We start from the raw sequence: 22143 nt of genomic DNA, 5'->3' as shown, positions 1-22143 counted from the left end.
CGTCTATTATTGGCGACTGAACTACAGAATCATACATAATCTCGATATCACCGCAGGTACTTAGCTTTGTCGTGCTGGATCCTGCTGCCATGGTATTGCTGCCGATGTTGGAGTTGAAGCCAACGCTGAAGATCTCGTAGCCTCTGCTGTGGTACTGCAACCACCGCTGCGCGATTAATCGCCATTGAAGATGCCGCTGCTGGCTTTCATCACGTACTTTCGATGTCGCCACTTCTTCCGCGCTACTTTTTTTTTATCATTCCTAACCACTGCTAAAACTCGGAGCACATAACTGTTGCCAAATTCGTAGCCCAGAGCCACAATGCAAACTGCCTAAACTGCCACAGAGTTGGGACCTAGTTCACAGAATTTCGTTAACTGTGAGAATTACACTTGTAATTTCATGACTGTTAAAGAAACCTAATATTCAATCCTGAACCGATCTCACATTTAACTTCAACTAACACTTTCCAAATTCCTATCTCGGACGAGCCCCCAACTGCGAGCTAACATCCCAAAGATGATCAGGCTCACATGCCGTTCCTCTTCGTCGAAATGGCTCAAACTCGTCTAGAGGTTGAACACTATGTATTGTATTACATGCTCTAAATTAGGCTCTTATGTTCAAAAAATGGCTCTGAGCACTACGGGACTCAACTTCTGAGGTTATTAGTCCCCTAGAACTTAGAACTAGTAAAACCTAACTAGCCTAAGGACATCACACACATCCATGCCCGAGGCAGGATTCGAACCTGCCACCGTAGCGGTCTCGCGGTTCCAGACTGCAGCGCCTAGAACCGCACGGCCACTTCGGCCGGCGGGCTCTTATGTCCCCTTGGTTAAATTGTCTGGCTGATGGCAAGTTTGCGAAATTATATGAAATATACAAAGTTAGTGTAATACATAACAACAGTAATTATAATATCGGGAATTAAATTAACGTCCCATAAATGATGTAGCCCACACAGTTGCAATTTGGTTAGAATAACGTGTATTCAGAAAGCAAACTAATAGCGAAAGTGGTCGTATTTTGAGTTACTGTTACACTCGAGCCCATATTCATTTGACACAGTTCGATAACTCACAATCTCATCGTGAATTATGAGTCCAGTACTTCACCTCCCTAATTACGCGAAAATTTAGAGTTCACACCAGGCGCGTGGCTGCTTACCGCTCAGACACGAACTTCCGCGATACCACAAAATGCGAAATTTTATAAGTCGTCTCACTCCCTATCTACCTAAAGACCTACTGTCCGCTTCCGCGTCTCAACCCGAACTGTACCCTTTGGTGTCTAGACCAGCACTGTCCACTTTGGTGCCTCCAGCCAAACTCTCCGCTTTCGCTTCTGCACCAGCACAGTCCACTTTGTTGTCTCCAGTCGAACTGTCCCTCTGCCCGTCTCCGGCCGCGTCTCCCGCGTGCCGAACATCGTCGCTCATTCCCTTTCCTGAAGCCGTCCATCTGATTGTCTGCTGCCTATTCTACATTATTTTATATTTAATCATATTTAAATAGTCAAAGCTTGACCACTTTCACGTTCTAAATAAAGTAACAATAACATCCATTACATAATAAACGCTAAATTCTTTTACATAAAACCAATACACTTACCTTCTTAACTTTGAGAATGTCATAGCCAGTAGCCTTGCACCAATGTGCCTTCTGATAGATAAATAAAGAACAAAAGTAAATATTGTACACTAAACTTGTCAACAAACATTCTATTACCTAATGATTCAATAATGTGTCTGCTGTCATCGTTCAGTGTGTTTTGTTTGGAGGGAATGATGATCTGATGCTTAACTGAAAATACTGATAATTTAAATGTACTACACCTTTTAAACAAATATAGCCGGTCACTGTGGCCGAGCGGTTCTGGGCGCTTCAGTCCGGAACCGCGCTGCTGCTACGGTCTCAGGTTCGAATCCTGCCTCGGGCATGGATGTGTATAATCTATTTGTGTTAGTTAGGTTCAAGTTGTTCTAAGTCTAGGGGACTGATTACCTCAGATGTTAAGTCCCGTAGTGCTTAGAGCTATTTTTTAAACAAATAAAGCTACAGAGTAGATATTTACAACTTCTGGTATTTTAATGATGCATTTTTTTTATGAGATGTCGCTTGTTAAGATCGACCAAAGCGTTTGGATTTTAGAATTCAGGTCTTTGTTACAAAACTTGTTAATTTCACTTTAATAGTAAATCCTAAACTATTATAGATATGATGAATATTCAAGTTTTATTGGGATCACCATGAGAAGAAAATTGGTAGATTAAATTACTGTGGTTTCATTCCCTGATTTACTACGGAAGTTAATAGTTTTCATAAATGTTTCCCTTAATGGTCGATCTTAGGTCCGCCATATTTAACACCGCTACGCCTCTCTGGGCACAAACAGCTCCTACGGGATTTCCCTATCACGTGGGTTCTCGTGTGTCTCACTCGCACACTACAGCACTTAGGCCTGATCAGCCTGGCCTCATTCAGCACAATAGATGCCTGTGAATTTCCCCATCTCGTGGCGATCCTGCGCTCTTTCTTTACACACGGTCCGGGACGACGGGACTCGTTTCACAGTTCCTGGACGGCTGTCTCTTTCGGCCATATACTTAAATGAGAGCGAAATGCTCGGTAACTCACAAAGAAGAGGTGAGAGTGTGGTTCAATCAGGAAAGTCAAACGTTTTGTAGTGATGGTATCATCAAACTGTCCTCTCACTGGGAGAAATGTGTTAGTTGCCAGCGTGACTATATTAAGAAACAGACATCAGACATGAGGAATAAAGGAGAAGAATGTTTATTAAGTTTGTTGTATTTGAAAAGCTTTAATAATTATCATAAACAAACTTTGGAGGCTTACTTAATAGCACGTCCTTGTAGCTAGCTGTGAAAAAGCAGACCTGCGAAATGAAACCCTGATGGAAATTAGCTAACTTCATAGTCACCTCTTCTGGAAACTATAACGACGGCACGTGCTTACCACTCTTGAGTGGGAGGGCTGAAGTCGTCTGCAGTAGTGCCTCAAAATTCTAATTTCAGTTTGGCCTGTGTACTCTGCTCTATGTTGGTGAAACCTCTCTCTCTCTCTCTCTCTCTCTCTGTCTGCAGCTCCCTGAAACGACCTGGGGCAAGTGTCTTTATGGCTGCCTCAAAGCTAGTGTTCTAGATGGCGCACTTGAAGTAAGTGTGTTCTAACTTTTCTCTATGAAACTTAGCTAGTTTTGCCAACACTGCTGTCTCGACGGACAACTGCAGGAGACCTTGTGAGTTTCGACCACTGATGTCTTAATAAACAAGTTTCACAATTTACTACTCTTGTGGACTTGGTCGTGATTAACCGTTAAGGTGTTAATTCTCCCATGAATTGGGGAAGAAGCCAGAAAATCTCTTCCACTACATGACAGATTTTCAGTCCTGTCCAACCAAAGCACGTACATACACGAATGTGTGGGAACTCGCTCCCACTGCTGAAATAATTAATACGAACCAGCCAGAGAACCTGTTACTAAATTTTAAACAAACATTCCAGGAGTCCACACCTGGGCTTAACGGCTGCTCACATGATTCGTGGGCTCACGTTTTCTATTGTCTTTAAGTTTTTTATCTTAGCCAAAAAGGATTCCTTGCACTTCTCAAACATTGAAGTTTTATGGCACACTGTCCTGTCTCCCCAACTTTCCTGCTGAACAGGGATGGCAACCTGTCACCCACTGCTCTCCACCTGCATGGAGAACGGCTTCGGCAGAAAACAGCTTTTGGCTCTTCCACTCCACTTGGTGAACTTCCCTTTTACGAACCTTCTAAAATCCCCAATACTGCCGAATAACGAGACTGCCTCACTATACCAAGAAGAAAGGAGATACAGAAATAATTATAAATGCAGTCATTGGCAGAAGCGAATACTGATTGCGTTCCTCATGCAGCCTTATTGATTTGACTTAACAGACTATTGGGATCTGCATATTAAATTACAAAACATGGAATGGAACAGTTTGGGAATAAACTACCACATACTAATCTCACTCATCATGGGGCCGGGCTGACTCAGTTTTTTAAGTGGACTGAAGGGACCATATATAGTACACGGAATACAAGCCTGGCGTTACTTTTCTGAGCAGCCTGGAGTTAGTGTAAGGGCATAGCAGAATGTTCATGGTTTGGGAGTCTTTAGCGTGTACAGCGATGAAGGCCAAAACTATATTTCATATTATAAGTTATCTGAAGCAAATTATTTCCAAAGCGAACAACACTCTACAACAGGCACCAACTTAATGAAGCAGTGCAGCTGTTAAGACACTGACCTCTTATTAGAGAGGCCAGAGTTTGCTTTATCCACGTATCCTGATTTAGGTTTTCCAGGATTTTCATAAATTATTTTAGGCAAATTCCAGATTGGTTCCCTCAAGGCCATGGCCAACCAACTGCCCTATTCTCATAAAAGCTAAATCTATATTCTATGCGTATACACTGATGGAAAATCACACCAAAAAATAATTAATGCGGAGCACTAAAATTTCTGGAATACTTTTATCTAGGAAACATATTTAAGTGATTGACACTGTAAGATCACAGGTGAATATAACTGCTGGGATAGGTTTCCACGCCTGTTGCACTTGGTCTGTTGGTTGCAGGGCCTCAACTCGCCTCGTAACCATCACACGGAATTCACTGGCGCCAAGGAAGAACCAGCTTTCTTCATAAGACACAACAGACCTGCATCCCGCCCTCCAACGAGCTCTCACTTGACAGCATTGAAGTCGGAAATAACGGTGGTTTTGGGTCATTGGAATGCACGTTAGAGGGCTTCTGGCTCCAAGCTGTCCTCGAAGTAACCTATTTGTCACGGTAGTGCCAACTGCTGCTCATATTCCTTCTGGAGATGCGGTACGATGAACCGTAGGGATAAGCTGAACATGATTATCTTTCGGTAGTGCCACGCAGCCCTCCAGAGCCCAGTCTTCTTGCGACCATACAGTGTCGTGACCATCGCTGCCAGCATTCACATATAGTGGCTACATTCCTACTAAGTCTTCATGCAGTATCGGAGGAGGAACATCCTACTTCTCGTAGTCCTGTTACACGACCTTCTTTAGACTCAGTGGCATATTAATAACAACGTCTTTGAAGCCTTAAGTGCAATCGCAAAGGTAACTAACGCTTACATCGAGTATTTTTTTTTTTTGCATCCTCATAATGGTGACACTGTCGCCACTCTTCTGCGACGGACGCAAAACTTGAATAGACGTCAACATTCAGATGTAAGAACACGCCTGCCCACTTTCGTTTACGTCGCACAACTCCTTGGTGCTGCGATCTTTTTCCATTGATGTATAATTTGTTTTTGTTTTCGTTGTACTAAAATTACAAATCATATTTCTGGACGAATAAATAAATATTATACCTTATCCTCTATGCAGGGAAGTATCTTTTTGCTTGGCTACAGGGAACTACCAATTAACTGGTAATTGCTACCATGATCTTAGAACAATTTGTCCTCTTTAGGGAAATAACTTTTCCTCTTGTTGAAGCAAAGTATCAATTTACTGGCTGGAGCTGTGTTCGTGCCACAGAGTCCACCAGAATTGGTGATGATAGCATTAGCGAAGGTGGCGAAAGGAGAATATCCTGTGGGAGTCTTCTGTGTGAGAGTCATACTCTAAATTAACGATTGCGCCAATCCCAGACAAGTTTCTAGATTAAGGTTACTGGTATACACTTTTATTTATTTTTATAATGGGAGTTTGTACATTTATTTATTAAACGGTGACGTTTGGTATGAAATTTTACTTTTTTTTCAGCGGGCTATAACACTAATATGCCATTAGTTACGTACAAAGTGAAACCAAACTCTTCGGAAATCTCTAACTGATAACATAAATGGGTTTGTGCATTTTTCTAAAGGTGGTTAGCTATAATACGAGTAGCCAAGCCTACCGAGTAGCCAAGCCTACTCTCATTTTTAACATACGTAATGAATTTTATGAATGGACTGCATGTATTGCTAATTAATCAGTCTACTTTTAAGTCTGCTTTAGATTTCGAATCAAATACTATGCGCATTGTATCAATTTCCCAGGACTTTCATAACATAATGTTAGAAACAATTCTTGAAGCTTCCGGGGTGACGCTTGTGGTGTTCGTTTTGAGAGACTGACGAACTCTTCTACTTATCGACCTACCATCGAGGGAGTGACAAATCCTGGTATGGGGGATGGGAAGAGTATCTTTCTTTCGGGGATGCCTTTCTTTCCTTCTTCACTTCTAACATTCTTAATTTTCCTTTTCCGTTCCAATTTCCTGTAATGGGGTTTCATTCTATTGCCCTTCTATCTATATTCAAAAGTTTCATCGAGAGAGTCTTTCTACTTCCTGGTATATCCAAACCTGTTTTCACAGGGCAGCGTGAGTTTAAGCAATATCTAATAGCTTCCAGTCGAAATATTTGTTTAATTGGTTTTCTATCTGAAAGAAGTTAATATTTTCTGTACGGGAAATGATATTAAACTTCAAACGAAAAAGATTTGACTCGCAAATATGCAGTAAATATTGCACTTAATAGCTTAAAAGAAGTGAAATAACTGAATATCACATGATATTCTCATCGAAATGTTAACAGAACCTTTTGTTATAATAAGTCGAAGATTGTGGTAAAATCATTAAATGATCAAGAGGATCATATGGTTGTAATGAGTAAAGGTAACTGTATATCAGCTACGATAGATCTCTTAAAATAGAACCCAGCTTGCTATGGCGTACATGAAGTTTACGTTGTGGAGGAAAGGCAACGCTAAATGATTTTTTTTTTTTTTTTGGTCATCAGTCTACTGACTGGTTTGATGCAGCCCACCACGAATTCCGTTCCTGTGCTAACCTCTTCATCTCAGAGTAGCACTTGCAACCTACGTCCTCAATTATTTGCTTGACGTATTCCAATCTCTGTCTTCCTCTACAGTTTTTGCCCTCTACAGCTCCCTCTAGTACCATGGAAGTCATTCCCTCATGTCTTAGCAGATGTCCTATCATCCTGTCCCTTCTCCTTATCAGTGTTTTCCACATATTCCTTTCCTCTCCGATTCTGCATAGAACCTCCTCATTCCTTACCTTATCAGTCCACTTAATTTTCAACATTCGTTATAGCACCACATCTCAAATGCTTCGATTCTCTTCTGTTCCGGTTTTCCCACAGTCCATGTTTCACTACCATACAATGCTGTACTCCAGACGTACATCCTCAGAAATTTCTTCCTCAAATTAAGGTCGGTATTTGATATTAGTAGACTTCTCTTGACCAGAAATGCCTTTTTTGCCATAGCGAGTCTGCTTTTAATGTCCTCTTTGCTCCGTCCGTCATTGGTTATTTTACTGCCTAGGTAGCAGAATTCCTTAACTTCACTGACTTCGTGACCATCAATCCTGATGTTAAGTTTCTCGCTGTTCTCATTTCTATTACTTCTCATTACCTTCGTCTTTCTCAGATTTACTCTCAAACCATACTGTGTACTCATTAGACTGTTCATTCCGTTCAGCAGATCATTTAATTCTTCTTCACTTTCACTCAGGATAGCAATGTCATCAGCGAATCGTATCATTGATATCCTTTCACCTTGTATTTTAATTCCACTCCTGAACCTTTCTTTTATTTTCATCATTGCTTCCTCGATGTACAGATTGAAGAGTAGGGGCGAAAGGCTACAGCCTTGTCTTACACCCTTCTTAATACGAGCACTTCGTTCTTGATCGTCCACTCTTATTATTCCCTCTTGGTTGTTGTACATATTGTATATGACCCGTATCTCCCTATAGCTTACCCCTACTTTTTTCAGAATCTCGAACAGCTTGCACCACTTTATATTGTCGAACGCTTTTTCCAGGTGGACAAATCCTATGAAAGTGTCTTGATTTTTCTTTAGCCTTGCTTCCATTATCAGCCGTAACGTCAGAATTGCCTCTCTCGTCCCTTTACTTTTCCTAAAGCCAAACTGATCGTCACCTAGGGCATCCTCAATTTTCTTTTCCATTCTTCTGTATATTATTCTTGTAAGCAGCTTCGATGCATGAGCAGTTACGCTGATTGTGCGATAATTCTCGCACTTGTCAGCTCCTGCCGTCTTCGGAATTGTGTGGATGATGCTTTTCCGAAAGTCAGATGGTATGTCGACAGACTCATATATTCTACACACCAACGTGAATAGTCGTTTTGTTGCCACTTCCCCCAATGATTTTAGAAATTCTGATGGAATGTTACCTATCCCTTCTGCCTTATTTGACCGTAAGTCCTCCAAAGCTCTTTTAAATTCCGATTCTAATACTGGATCCCCCATCTTTTCTAAATCGACTCCTGTTTCTTCTTCTATCACATCAGACAAATCTTCACCCTCATAGAGGCTTTCAATGTATTCTTTCCACCTATCTGCTCTCTCCTCTGCATTTAACAGTTTAATTCCCGTTGCACTCTTAATTTTACCACCGTTGCTTTTAATGTCACCAAAGGTTGTTTTGACTTTCCTGTATGCTGAGTCTGTCCTTCCGACAATCATATCTTTTTCGATGTCTTCACATTTTTCCTGCAGCCATTTCGTCTTAGCTTCCCTGCACTTCCTATTTATTTCAATCCTCAGCGACTTGTATTTCTGTATTCCTGATTTTCCCGGAAGATGTTTGTACTTCCTCCTTTCATCAATCAACTGAAGTATTTCTTCTGTTACCCATGGTTTCTTCGCAGCTACCTTCTTTGTATCTATGTTTTCCATCCCAACTTCTGTGATGGCCCTTTTTAGAGATGTCCATTCTTCTTCAATTGTACTGCCTACTGCGCTATTTCTTATTGCTGTATCTATAGCGTTAGAGAACTTCAAACGTATCTCGTCATTCCTTAGTACTTCCGTACTTCTTTGCGTATTGATTCTTTCTGACTAATGCCTTGAACTTCAGCCTACTCTTCATCACTACTATATTGTGATCTGAGTCTATATCTGCTCCTGGGTACGCCTTACAATCCAGTATCTGATTTCGGAATCTCTGTCTGACGATGATGTAATCTAATTGAAATCTTCCAGTATATCCCGGCTTTTTCCAAGTATACCTCCTCCTCTTGTGATTCTTGAACAGGGTATTCGCTATTACTAGCTGAAACTTGATACAGAACTCAATTAGTCTTTCTCCTCTTTCATTCCTTGTCCCAAGCCCATATTCTCCTGTAACTTTTTCTTCTACTCCTTCCCCTACAACTGCTTTCCAGTCGCCTATAACTATTTGATTTTCGTCTCTCTTTACATACTGCATTACCCTTTCAATATCCTCATACACTTTCTCTATCTGTTCATCTTCAGCTTGCGACGTCGGCGTGTATACCTGAACTATCGTTGTCGGTGTTGGTCTGTTGTCGATTCTGATTAGAACAACCCGGTCACTGAACTGTTCACAGTAACAGACCCTCTGCCCTACCTTCCTGTTCATAACGAATCCTACACCTGTTATACCATTTTCTGCTGCTGTTGATATAACCCGATACTCATCTGACCAGAAATCCTTGTCTTCCTTCCACTTCACTTCACTGACCCCTACTATATCTAGATTGAGCCTTTGCATTTCCCTTTTCAGATTTTCTAGTTTCCCTACCACGTTCAAGCTTCTGACATTCCACGCCCCGACTCGTAGAACGTTATCCTTTCGTTGATTATTCAATTTTTTTGTCATGGTAATCTCTCCCTTGGTAGTCCCCTCCCGGAGATCCGAATGGGGGACTATTCTGGAATCTTTTGCCAATGGAGAGATCATCATGACACTTCTTCAAATACAGGCCACATGTCCTGTGGATACACTTACGTGTCTTTCATGCAGTGGTTTCCATTGCCTTCTGCATCCTCATGTCGTTGATCATTGCTGATTCTTCCGCCCTTAGGGGCAATTTCCCACCCCTAGGACAAGAGAGTGCCCTGAACCTCTATCCGCTCCTCTGCCCTCTTTGAAAAGGCTGTTGGCAGAATGAGGCTAACTTCTTATGCCGGAAGTCTACGGCCGCCAATGCTGATTATTTGTCAAAATTTAGGCAGTGGCGGGGATCGAACCCGGGACCGAAGACATTATGATTATGAATCAAAGACGCTACCCCTAGACCACGAGTACATGATTATGTTGCAGGTTAGGTTGTGCTCGGAAATAAATGTTGAGAAAAAAATCTTTGATCACCTCTGTGACACTTGCGGGCTTACTAAATGAAACTTTAACGAAAAGCGCTGGCCTTCTTTCGATCTTCTCTATTTTATCTATCAGTTCTGTCTGGTACGGATCTTGTACTGGAGGGCAATATACAAGTGTTGGTCGAATGAGTATTTTGTAAGCCACTTCTGTTGATGATGGACTACATTTCCAAAGTATTCGTCCTGTGTATCTCTGTCAGGCATCTGCTTACTCGAGATTAACGTCATGTGATAGTTCCTCTTTAAATAGCTCCACACGCATACTCCTAAATACGTTATCGAAGTAACTGCTTTTAGTGATTGTCCTGCAATTGTATCATACAGTAAAGTGTACTTCTAAGTATTTTCAATAAATTACATATGTTTATGTTGAGGTTCAATTGCCACTCGATGCACCAAGCGTCGATCGTCTATTGGTCTTCCTGCATTTCGCTACAGTTTTCTAGCTTCACGACTGCTCTGTGTGCAACAGCATCATCCGCGAGAAGCCTCATAGAACTTTCGATGTTATCTGCTAGGTTCTTCCAATCCATCTGTGGCATGAATCAGCAAACCAGCGTTTAATAGTATTAGTGGAAAACACTCTTGGTTGCAATTTTAGTTTTTTTGTTCTGTTTCTCAACTACGGGTTTTGTTTTATTTAGGCATCTTCAGGCTGATCTCTTTTGTTATTTCTTAGAACAATCCTTAGGACGATCCTAAGAAATATCAAATTAAGATCAGCCTGAAGATGCCTAAATAAGGTGAAACGCGTAGTTGATAAATAAAAAAACTAAAATTGCAACCAAGACTGTTTTTCACCATCAAAATTTATCTGCTAGGTCATTTTAATCCATAATGAGGAATAACTCTGCATGAGATACAGCAAAATATTTTAGATAAAAGTTTTAGGCGACAAAGAGGGTGACATTTACTACTAACGGGCGTGACTTTCACCGTGATTTTCAGGGCGATTTGGAGGTTAATATGATTTTTTAAAAATGGGAACCCTAATTTTGATTTGAGATTTGAAAAGAGCAGTAAATTTCACGTATAAAATAATACATTATTCAGTGTCACAGGTAGCTCAATGAAGGTCAAATTAGCCAACATGTTTCAGTTATGGCTGGGATTAACTCAGATTAGAGGAGGGACACAGCAAAATAAAATGATAAATACAAACTGGAAGGGCCATGCCAAGGAAGGAGAGGTGAGGGGACTCATTCAATGAGTTGTGAATCAATTATCTACGTTTTATTTATCTGTTGTGTCTTGCAAATGCCGCAATACCATATATACGCTGCAATGTATTTGTTTTTCCCAGTAAACGTTTTAATTAAACTTAGAGATAAATCTCTGTTTGCTCTTTCCAAATTCGATTTCACATTCAAGAATGGGGTGCTGCAAGGGTCAGTCTTGGGTCCTCTGCTGTTCTTAATATATATTAATAACTTGCCATTCTATATTCACGAGGATGCAAAGCTGGTACTTTTTCCGATGATACAAGTATAGCTACCACACCCAACAGACAAGAATTAACTGATGAAATTGTAAACGATGTTTTTCAGAAAATCAATAAGTGATCCTCTGCAAATGGGCTCTCATTAAACTTTGACAAAACACGGTATATACCATTTGAACCATTTGAACCAATCGGTGTACACCCGTCAGGTTGTCTTATCTATCCTGCACACCCAAAATAAGGTTTATCTATTGCGTTATATGAGCCATTGTGCCTGTCGCGCAGGGCCTGGCTCTACCTAGTCAAGTGTCCAACGTAGTTCCCACTACTGCCACAGTTACCACTTCGCCTTGTTTATGATTTGTGACCCATGCAAACTCCTGTACTCCACCACCCTCCGAGCATCCCATTTGTTGTTGCTTTGGCGTGCAGTACACCGCTTGCCAGTGTAGTCGTGCATCAGAGTAATCTAGTGACGGCACGGAGGTAGTACACATTGTGAATAAACGTTGTGTTGTGGAACTTATACTGTACAGTATAATGTACACACATGAAGATATGGTAGAAATGCTGCTGATCTATGGAGAATGTACATTGGCGGGAAATACGTTATGAGATTGCTTGTTTGTTGATAGTACTGTTAGCGAACGTTATGATTATTAAGTTAATATGTCTGTTTTCTACCCTACTCTACATACCTGTACTGTACCCTGTTGTAGGTGGACGAAATGCTGTTCAGGCAGAACGACTGTACAGAAGACGATTCCCTGACAAGCCATCGCCTTCGCGCCGGATGTTTGGTCGTCTGACATCTCGTCTCCGTGAAACGGGAAGCTTAAATCCAAGACCTCGACATCGTCCTAGAACACGCACAGATGAACGTGCTGAAGTTGCTGTGCTCGCTACCATAGCTGTGAATCCTCAAATCAGCATACGTCAAATTGAACGTGAAGTTGGTGTGTCGAAATCAAGTGCACAGCGTATTCTTAAACGTCATAAATTTCATCCTCACCATGTTCATTTACACCAGGATCTTCATGAAAATGACTTCCGCAATAGGGTAACATTTTGTCGGTGGGCTCACCAAAAACTTCTGACTAATCCAAATTTTTTTGTGGATGTTCTCTTTACCGACGAGGCATCATTCTCCAACAAAGGAATTGTCAATATGAGGAATATGCATTATTGGTCCGCAGACAATCCAAAATGGCTCCGTCAGGTAGAGCATCAACGTCCGTGGAGAGTTAATGTTTGGTGTGGGATTATTGGAGATACCACTATCGGACCTTTCTTTATAAATGGCATCCAAAATGGCAGACAATACTCCAGATTTATACGACACAATCTTCCTGTTCTCTTGGACACCGTACCTCTGAACCGGAGAATGGTCATGTGGTATCAGCATGACGGATGCCCTGCACATAACGCCTTACGAGCACGACGACTTCTGAACCGTAAGTTCCCTGGTAGGTGGATTGGACGAGGTGGCCCAGTTAGGTGGCCTGCCCGATCTCCGGACCATACACCGCTGGATTATTTTCTTTGGGGAGCAGTGAAGGATGCTGTTTACCAACATGAACCAACAACACCAGAGGACATGAAGCAGCGCATTATTGAAGCTTGAACAGCCATCAAAGGGGAAACAGTAGCACGAAGTGGGGCATCCTTCGTCCGCAGAGTGACCCTTTGTATGCAAGCCAATGGGCATCACTTTGAGCATGAGATGTGAACACTATGTTTAGTAGCCGGCCGACGTGGCCGTGCGGTTAAAGGCGCTGCAGTCTGGAACCGCAAGACCGCTACGGTCGCAGGTTCGAATCCTGCCTCGGGCATGGATGTTTGTGATGTCCTTAGGTTAGTTAGGTTTAACTAGCTCTAAGTTCTAGGGGACTAATGACCTCAGCAGTTGAGTCCCATAGTGCTCAGAGCCATTTGAACCATTTGAACTATGTTTAGTATGTAGTGCTGGTATCACAGTGGAAGTTTCTACAAAGGGCCATTTTACCCAGTAATGTTAAGAAACATTTGTTTCCAACAATTTGTCATTTAACGCATTAGATAAACATAACATTGATAATTATGTGATAATAAAACTAATTGGTTAAACATGTTTACATTCATCTTCTATGTCCTACCTGAACTTCCCAAATCAAAACATTTTTACCTAAACAACGGTAAAACTTTTAGTCCACTTGCTCGTTTCACTAAAACCATCAACATGAATTTTACTATTACGAGTGAATGATTAACTGTCACTTGCATTAGATCCACAGTAAAGTAAAGTTTTAACGTTGAATGGCATTACCTTTTTAGTAACGGATTAACGATAAGCGAAGTTAACTTTGTGACTAACGTTGCGGTACACAGATATGTTACAGAACCGCATCACCCCTAGGCTATGGGATAAATACCTGCTGGAATGTACGACGTTAATGCAGGATGGCAGCAGACCGTATTATTCGCTTCGGACCTCTTGATAAGTATGGAGGTGTGATTACGCTTGTCAATCACATCGCGATTACGGGCAGCATGGGGTTCACGCCTGAGCCCCAGGACGTGCGCTAGCAGCGCATGTCGGGTGTTTCAAGCGTCAACTTCGTGTCTTAATATCTCGGAATGTAATGGGAATATTGCGATGCAATCAACGACATTGTGTATGTGGTTTGTCATGCTATGGATTGCTGACGAAAAAATATAGGAGGTCCATTTAAAAAAACATAAGTTTGTGTTAAAAAACACATATACTTTCGTTTTAGAATGTTTCCAAATATGTACATTCATGGGCCTCAGCCCTACATTGATACCAGTGAAAGTCGTTTTCCAATAGCTGTTATTGTTCCAGAGATATTTTGGGTGGACAAGATTGCTGGGACAACCTGTATATTCACTTATGAAATTTGTTATTAACAATCCGAACGAATTCAAAAGTAATAGCAGTGTACATGGCTACAACACTAGGAGAAAAGATGATCTTCACTACTCATGGGGAAATCTAACTTTGGCTCAGAAGGGGGTAAATTATGCTGCCACAAAAGTCTTTGGTTACTTACCCAATAGCATCAAAAGTCTGACAGACAGCCATACAGCATTTAAAAGGAAATTAAAAGAATATCTGAATGGCAACTCCTACTCATTAGATGAAGTTTTCGATATAGTAAATGGGTAATTTCCCCACCCCCACCCAAAAAAATTAAGTCTCATTTAATATTTTGTGTAATGTAATATCTTGTATAGACACATTTTATTAACCTGACTCGTTTCATATCATTACTAAATGTCGTATTAATGATCTATGGAACAAGTACCAATCTAATCTAATCTAATCTACTCAAATCTAATCCACAAGTAGAGGTTTCCATGAAACAAAACTCAATCTTGGAATGAGCTTCGACAATTTCCTTTAAAATTAGGACTATTGTTATAATAGTGACCCCCCCCCCCACCTGTCTCTTCCAATCTGTATCTAACACTGTGTTTTGCTTTATCCCTCGTCTATTCCTAGTTAATTCCTACTATGCAGAGCTAAAAACATATTTGCTTGTTTGACATTCACTGATTCTTATCATGACCTTGAATACTGTATCATTTTATACGTAAATTTTGCCGCTCTTTTCAAATCTTGATTCAAATATTAGGTTTCCCACTTTGAAAAAGTCAGTTTAGCCCGCAACGCAGCAATGCATTACTCTTTTTGCCTACCTACAACTTTTATCTAAAACGATTGGCTGTATCTCGTCTCTATCCAGATTTATTCCCCATTATGGATTAAAATGGTCCACCCTGTAAGTTGTGAGAGGTAAATAACTTATAACAGTCCAGTGGGGCACGCCCAAAGTTATTTTTACGCCTGTACACTTCTCTCTGTTCAGAATGACGTGCTCTTTTCTGCTTGCCAGAAACTCTCCAATGCAGCTCCATAGCTGGTTTGATATTCCGCATGCTTACCTTGTGTTCATGAGGCGGCGGCGCGGAATTGTATTGAACGCCAACCGGAAGTTAAGAAAGATGGCATCTACTGTGCGCCTGTATCTGCTGTTTCCTGCTCTGTGGGTCTCGTGGACGATCGTTGTTTTCGGAGCCCATGTTGGTACCTACAGAGGAGATTTTCGGCCCCTAGAAATCTCATAATACACGAGCATAACACATGTTTCAAAATTCTGCAACAGATCGACTTTAGTTTTGTGCGTCTTTTCGACGAACGTTCTTGAAAGCGGAAATGAACTATGCTTTTTTTTTCAATTCTCAGGAATACCTGTCTCCAACAAAGCCCTGCGGTACACTGCGGCTAGAAGACAGCAGGTGCTTTGACATACTCAGTCTATAAGCGATTAGTATGCCTTCAAGTTCAATGACCTTCCTTGCGTTGAGCCATTTCAGTTGCTTTTCTCCCCATGGTGAAGTACTACAGTACGATTTCCTTCTGCGAAAGAGTTTTGGAAAAACATGCTCAGTATTTCGGCCCCTTCTGTGTCGTCATTCGTTTCAGTGCCAATATGGTCAAAGAGAGTCTGGGCAAATGGAGTCGATCGCTGAGCAAGCATATGTACAACGTTCTCTTGGAATTCTGATGATAGTTAAATGGGATCAATGTAATTAAGAAAGATGTTATTTATATGTGCATGATGACCTGCATATAATCAGATACATGTTTAGTATTTAGGGGGCGTGTGGCGGTTGGAATTCTACAGCAGACATCCCCACATCTACTTTGGTCCCATTTTATTATTATTGAAATTGTCACAAAACATTTTACACAGACATGATGAATATTTTGTTTACAGCTTTTAGTTGTTTATGTGCTTAGCTGTTGCTGAAAACAGACACTTAGAATACCTTATGTCATTAAAGATAATCGTTACTTGAAAATAAAGATTTGATATTTGAAGCAAATAATAGCAGAAGAAAAATAATTCACTAATTAAAGGAAAATTGTTTAACTATTAAAAATGTTGAAAAGCGAAGCTACTGTAATCTGAGAGATAAGATAGTGGATAAATTCTGGATCTGATAAATATGACACAGTTTTTGTTTTCCCAAAATTCAGATCGAATTTATGGAAAAAGGGTTTTACGTCATAGCATGAGTAAAAGAAGTGATGGGTTGATAAGGATTATCCTGAGGCAGCAAGGCACAGTGAATTTGGTAATGGAAGGACGAGTGTGTCGGGGCGGTGGAGGAAGAGAAGGATTAAATTCCACAGGAACAAGTAGGCTTGACTCCGTCGCGCACTGTTCGGTGGCTTACGAAGCATGTTTGTAAATTTAGCCTAAAATCAGAAGAGTGCTGTGTTTATGCAGTGTTAACAGAAGTTTACGCATGGTCCAGGAGTTCGAAAACTGCCACCGCTTAAATTTCGGTTAATAGTCAGCATTGGCGGCTAGAAACCTTCGGCATAAGAAGTCACCCTCATTCTGCCATCGGCCTTACCAAAACCGATGGAAGAGCGGTTACAGATTCAGGGCACTCTCTTGCCCTTGGGTTGGGAAACTGCCTCTATAGGCTGAAGAATCAGCAATGACCAACACCATGAGTCTGCAGAAGCCAATGGAAACCACTGCATTAAATACACATAACATGTAGCTACAGGATATGTGGCCTGTAATTGGAAAGTGTCATGACGATCTCACCCCTGGCAAAAGATTCCGGCGTAGCCTCCATTCGGATCTCCGGGAGCGGCCTGCCCATGGGGAAAAAGATTGAATGACAAACGAAAGGACAACGTTCTACAAGGCGGAGCGTGAAATGTCACAAGTCTGAATCTGATAGAGAAGCTACAAAATCTGAAAAGGGGAATGAAAAGGCTTAATCTAGATACTAAAGTGGTCAGTGAAGTGAAATGTAGAGAAGACAAGGATTTCTGGTCAGATAAGTATAGGATAATATTAACAGCAGCAGCAAATGGTATAACGGGAATAGGATTCGTTATGAATGGGAAGGTAGAGCAGAGAGTATGTTACTGTGAACAGTTCAGGGTTGTTCTTATCAGTATCGACAGTAAACCTACGCCGAAAACAGCAGTTCAGGTATACATGCCGACATCGCAAGCTGAAGATGAAGAGATAGAGAAAGTATATGACGAAATTGAATGGGTAATATAGTACGCAAGCGGAGATCAAAATGTAATAGTCATGGGGCTCTGGAATCCAGTTGTAGAGGAAGGAAGAAAATGTTACACGAGAATATGGGCTTTGTACAAGGAATGAGAGAGCAGAAAGACTAATTGAATTCTGTAATAAATGTCAGCTGTAACAGCGAATACTCTGTCAAGAATCATATAGGAGGAGGTATACTTGTAAAAGGCCGGCTGATACGGGAAGATTTCAGTTACTCGTAAATTACATAATGGACAGGAAGTGATTCCGAAAACAAATACTGAATTGCAAGGCTTACCCAGGAGCAAATATAGACTCAGATCACAATGTAGTAGTGATGAAGAGTAGGCAAGAGTTTAAGAGATTAATGGGGAAGAATCAATACGCAAAGAAGTGCGACACGGAAATCCTAACCAATGACGAGAGGTTTGGATACCTCTAAGGCCATAGACACGGCAATGAGGAATATTTCTGTAAGCACTACAGTTGAAGAGGAATGGACGTCTCTACAAAGGGGAATTACAGAAGTTGAAAAGGAAAACATAAGTACAAAAAGGTAACCGCGAAGAAACCGTGGGTAACACAAGAAATACTTCAATTGATAGTTGAAAGAAGGAAGTACAAAAATGTTCAGGGAAATTCAGCAAACAGAAATACAAGTCGCTAAGGAATGCAATAACTAGGAATGGCAGGGACGATAAACTCCCTGCATGATACGCATGCTGTGACCCAGAGGGCCGGTCGCGGTGGCCGAGCGGTTCTAGGCGCTTCAGTCCGAAACCGCGCGACTGCTACGGTCGCACGTTCGAATCCTGCCTCGGGCATGGATGTGTGTGATGTCCTTAGGTTAGTTACGTTTAAGTAGTTCTAAGTTCTAGGGGACTGAGAACGATTTGATCCATTTTTAAGCTAAAACGAAATCAATGCATGTAAAATCTGAAGAAATCGAAAAAGAAATTATTGTCGGAAGGACTGACTCAGCATACTGGAAAGTCAAAACAACCTTCGGTGAAATTAAATGCAACGGTGGTAACATAAAGAGTGCAACGGGAATTCCACTCTTAAATTCAGAGGAGGGAGGGGACAGGTGGAAAGAGTACATTGAAGGCCTCTTTGAGGAGACGATTTGTCTGATGTGACATAAGAAGAAACAGGAGTCGCTTTAGAAGAGATAGGCAATCCAGTATTAAAATCAGAATTTAAAAGAGCTTTGGAGGACTTACGGTCAAATAAGGCAGAAGGTATTGATAAAATTCCACCAGAATTTCTGATATCATGGGATCAGTGGCAACAAAACGACCATTGACGTTGGTGTGTAGAATGCATGGCTCAGGCGATATACCATCTGACTTTAAAAAAAATATCATCCACTCAATTCCGAAGACTGCAACAGCTGCAAGTGCGAGAATTATCGCACAATCAGCTCAACAGCTCATGCATCCAAGTGACTGACAAGAATAATGTACAGAAAAATGGAAAAGAAATTTAAGGATGGGTTAGATGACGATCACTTTGGCTTTAGGGAACGTTTTAGCTTTAGCACCAGAGAAATAATTCTGACTTTGCGGCTGATAATGGAAGCAAGAATTTGTCGACCTGGAAAAAGCATTCGGCAATGTAAAATGGTGCAAGATGTTCGAAATTCTGAGAAAAACAGGGATAAGCTGTAGGGAGAGACCGGTAATGTACAGGGTGTTTCAAAAATGACCGGTATATTTGAAACGGCACTAAAAACTACACGAGCAGCGATAGAAATACACCGTTTGTTGCAATATGCTTGGGACAACAGTACATTTTCAGGCAGACAAACTTTCGAAATTACAGTTGTTACAATTTTCAACAACAGATGGCGCTGCGGTATGGGAAACTCTATAGTACGATATTTTCCACATATCCCCCATGCGTAGCAATAATATGGCGTAGTCTCTGAATGAAATTACCCGAAACCTTTGACAACGTGTCTGGCGGAATGGCTTCACATGCAGATGAGATGTACTGCTTCAGCTGTTCAATTGTTTCTGGATTCTGGCGGTACACCTGGTCTTTCAAGTGTCCCCACAGAAAGAAGTCACAGGGGTTCATGTCTGGCGAATAGGGAGGCCAATCCACGCCGTCTCCTGTATGTTTCGGATAGCCCAAAGCAATCACACGATCATCGAAATATTCATTCAGGAAATTAAAGACGTCGGCCGTGCGATGTGGCCGGGCACCATCTTGCATAAACCACGAGGTGTTCGCAGTGTCGTCTAAGGCAGTTTGTACCACCACAAATTCACGAAGAATGTCCAGATAGCGTGATGCAGTAATCGTTTCGGATCTGAAAATAGGGCCAATGATTCCTTTGGAAGAAATGGCGTCCCAGACCAGTACTTTTTGAGGATGCAGGGACGATGGGACTGCAACATGGGGCTTTTCGGTTCCCCATATGGGCCAGTTCTGTTTATTGACGAAGTCGTCCAGGTAAAAACAAGCTTCGTCAGTAAACCAAATGCTGCCAACAAGCATATCGCCGTCATCAATCCTGTGCACTATATCGTTAGCGAATGTCTCTCGTGCAGCAATGGTAGCGGCGCTGAGGGGTTGCTGCGTTTGAATTTTGTATGGATAGAGGTGTAAACTCTGGCGCATGAGACGATACGTGGACGTTGGCGTCATTTGGACCGCAGCTGCAACACGGCGAACGGAAACCCGAGGCCGTTGTTGGATCACCTGCTGCACTAGCTGCGCGTTGCCCTCTGTGGTTGCCGTACGCGGTCACCCTACCTTTCCAGCACGTTCATCCGTCACGTTCCCAGTCCGTTGAAATTTTTCAAACAGATCCTTTATTGTATCGCTTTTCGGTCCTTTGGTTACATTAAACCTCCGTTGAAAACTTCGTCTTGTTGCAACAACACTGTGTTCTAGGCGGTGGAATTGCAACACCAGAAAAATCCTCTGTTCTAAGGAATAAACCATGTTGTCTACAGCACACTTGCACGTTGTGAACAGCACACGCTTACAGCAGAAAGACGACATAAAGAATGGCGCACCCACAGACTGCGTTGTCTTCTATATCTTTCACATCACTTGCAGCGCCATCTGTTGTTGAAAATTGTAACTACTGTAATTTCGAAAGTTTGTCTGCCTGAAAATGTACTGTTGTCCCAAGCATATTGCAACAAACGGTGTATTTCTATCGCTGCTCGTTTAGTTTTTATTGCCGTTTCAAATATACCGGTCATTTTTGAAACACCCTGTAGATTATGTACAAGAGCCAAGAGGGAATAATAAGAGTGGATGATCAAGAACGAAATGCTCGAATTAAAAAGAGAGTAGGACAGGGAGGTAGTCTTTCGCCTCTACTGTTCAAGGAAGCAATGATGGAAATAAAAGAAAGGTTAAGGAGTTGGATTAAAATTCAAGATGACAGGATGTGAATGATACGATTCACTGATGACATTGCTATCCTGAGTGAAAGTGAAGAAGAATTACAGGATCTACTGAATGTAATGAACGGTCTAATGAGTACAGAATATGGACTGAGAGTAAATCGAAGAAAGATGAAATTAATGAGAAGTAGCAGAAATGAGAACAGCAAGAAACTTAACATCAGGATTGATGGTCGCGAGGTAGATGAAGTTAAGGAATTCTGCTACCTAGGCAGCAAAATCACAGATAGAGCAGGGAGGATATCAGAAGCTGATTAGCTATGGGAAAAACGGCGTTCCTGGCCAAGAGAACTCTACTAGTATCAAACATAGGCCTTGATTTGAGGAAGAAATGGATGTGACACATGGACTGTTGGAAAACCAGAGGAGAGTAAGCATTTGAAATGTTGGTCTACAGACGTATGTTGAAAATTAGGTGGACTGATAAGGTGAGGAATGAGGAGGTTCTGGTCAGAACCGAAGAGGAAAAGAATATGTGGAAAACACTGACAAGAATGAGGGATAGTATGATAGAACATCTGGTAAGACATCACGGAATAACTTCCATGGTACGGGAGAGAAATTCGTGGCAGGCCGAATCAAACCAGTCAGTACACCGATGGCTCAAAAGAAAAAAAAGAAGTCTTCCGACTCATAATTCGACAGCATCAGTATATTTTAGTCCCTTTCTCACTGAAAAATGTTTTGTAAGGCCTGTAAAAGATGATAATGTTTCATGTTATTAACGTGCTGTAAAGTCTGAAGAGGACTTATGCTTCAAGGTATGAATTTTCGTTGTAACTGTTGACACTGAAGTTACTTTGAACTTTTAATGTGAAAGGCGCTAGTTTCGATAGATCTTGAGACATGATGGGTTAACGGTTTGGTGTATAAAGTAACTGAGATTAAATAAAGTTACATTTCAGATTTCATTACTTGTAGATTTCAAGTACCAGAAGTTTAGAATGATTCTGAGGGGAAGGAGATCGTTTTCGAAAGAACGTT

The sequence above is a fragment of the Schistocerca piceifrons genome, chromosome 4, assembly GCF_021461385.2.
Source record: "Schistocerca piceifrons isolate TAMUIC-IGC-003096 chromosome 4, iqSchPice1.1, whole genome shotgun sequence".
NCBI lineage: Eukaryota > Metazoa > Arthropoda > Insecta > Orthoptera > Acrididae > Schistocerca > Schistocerca piceifrons.
The sequence above is the reverse complement of the archived record's forward strand: the minus strand, read 5'-3'. Positions refer to the sequence as shown.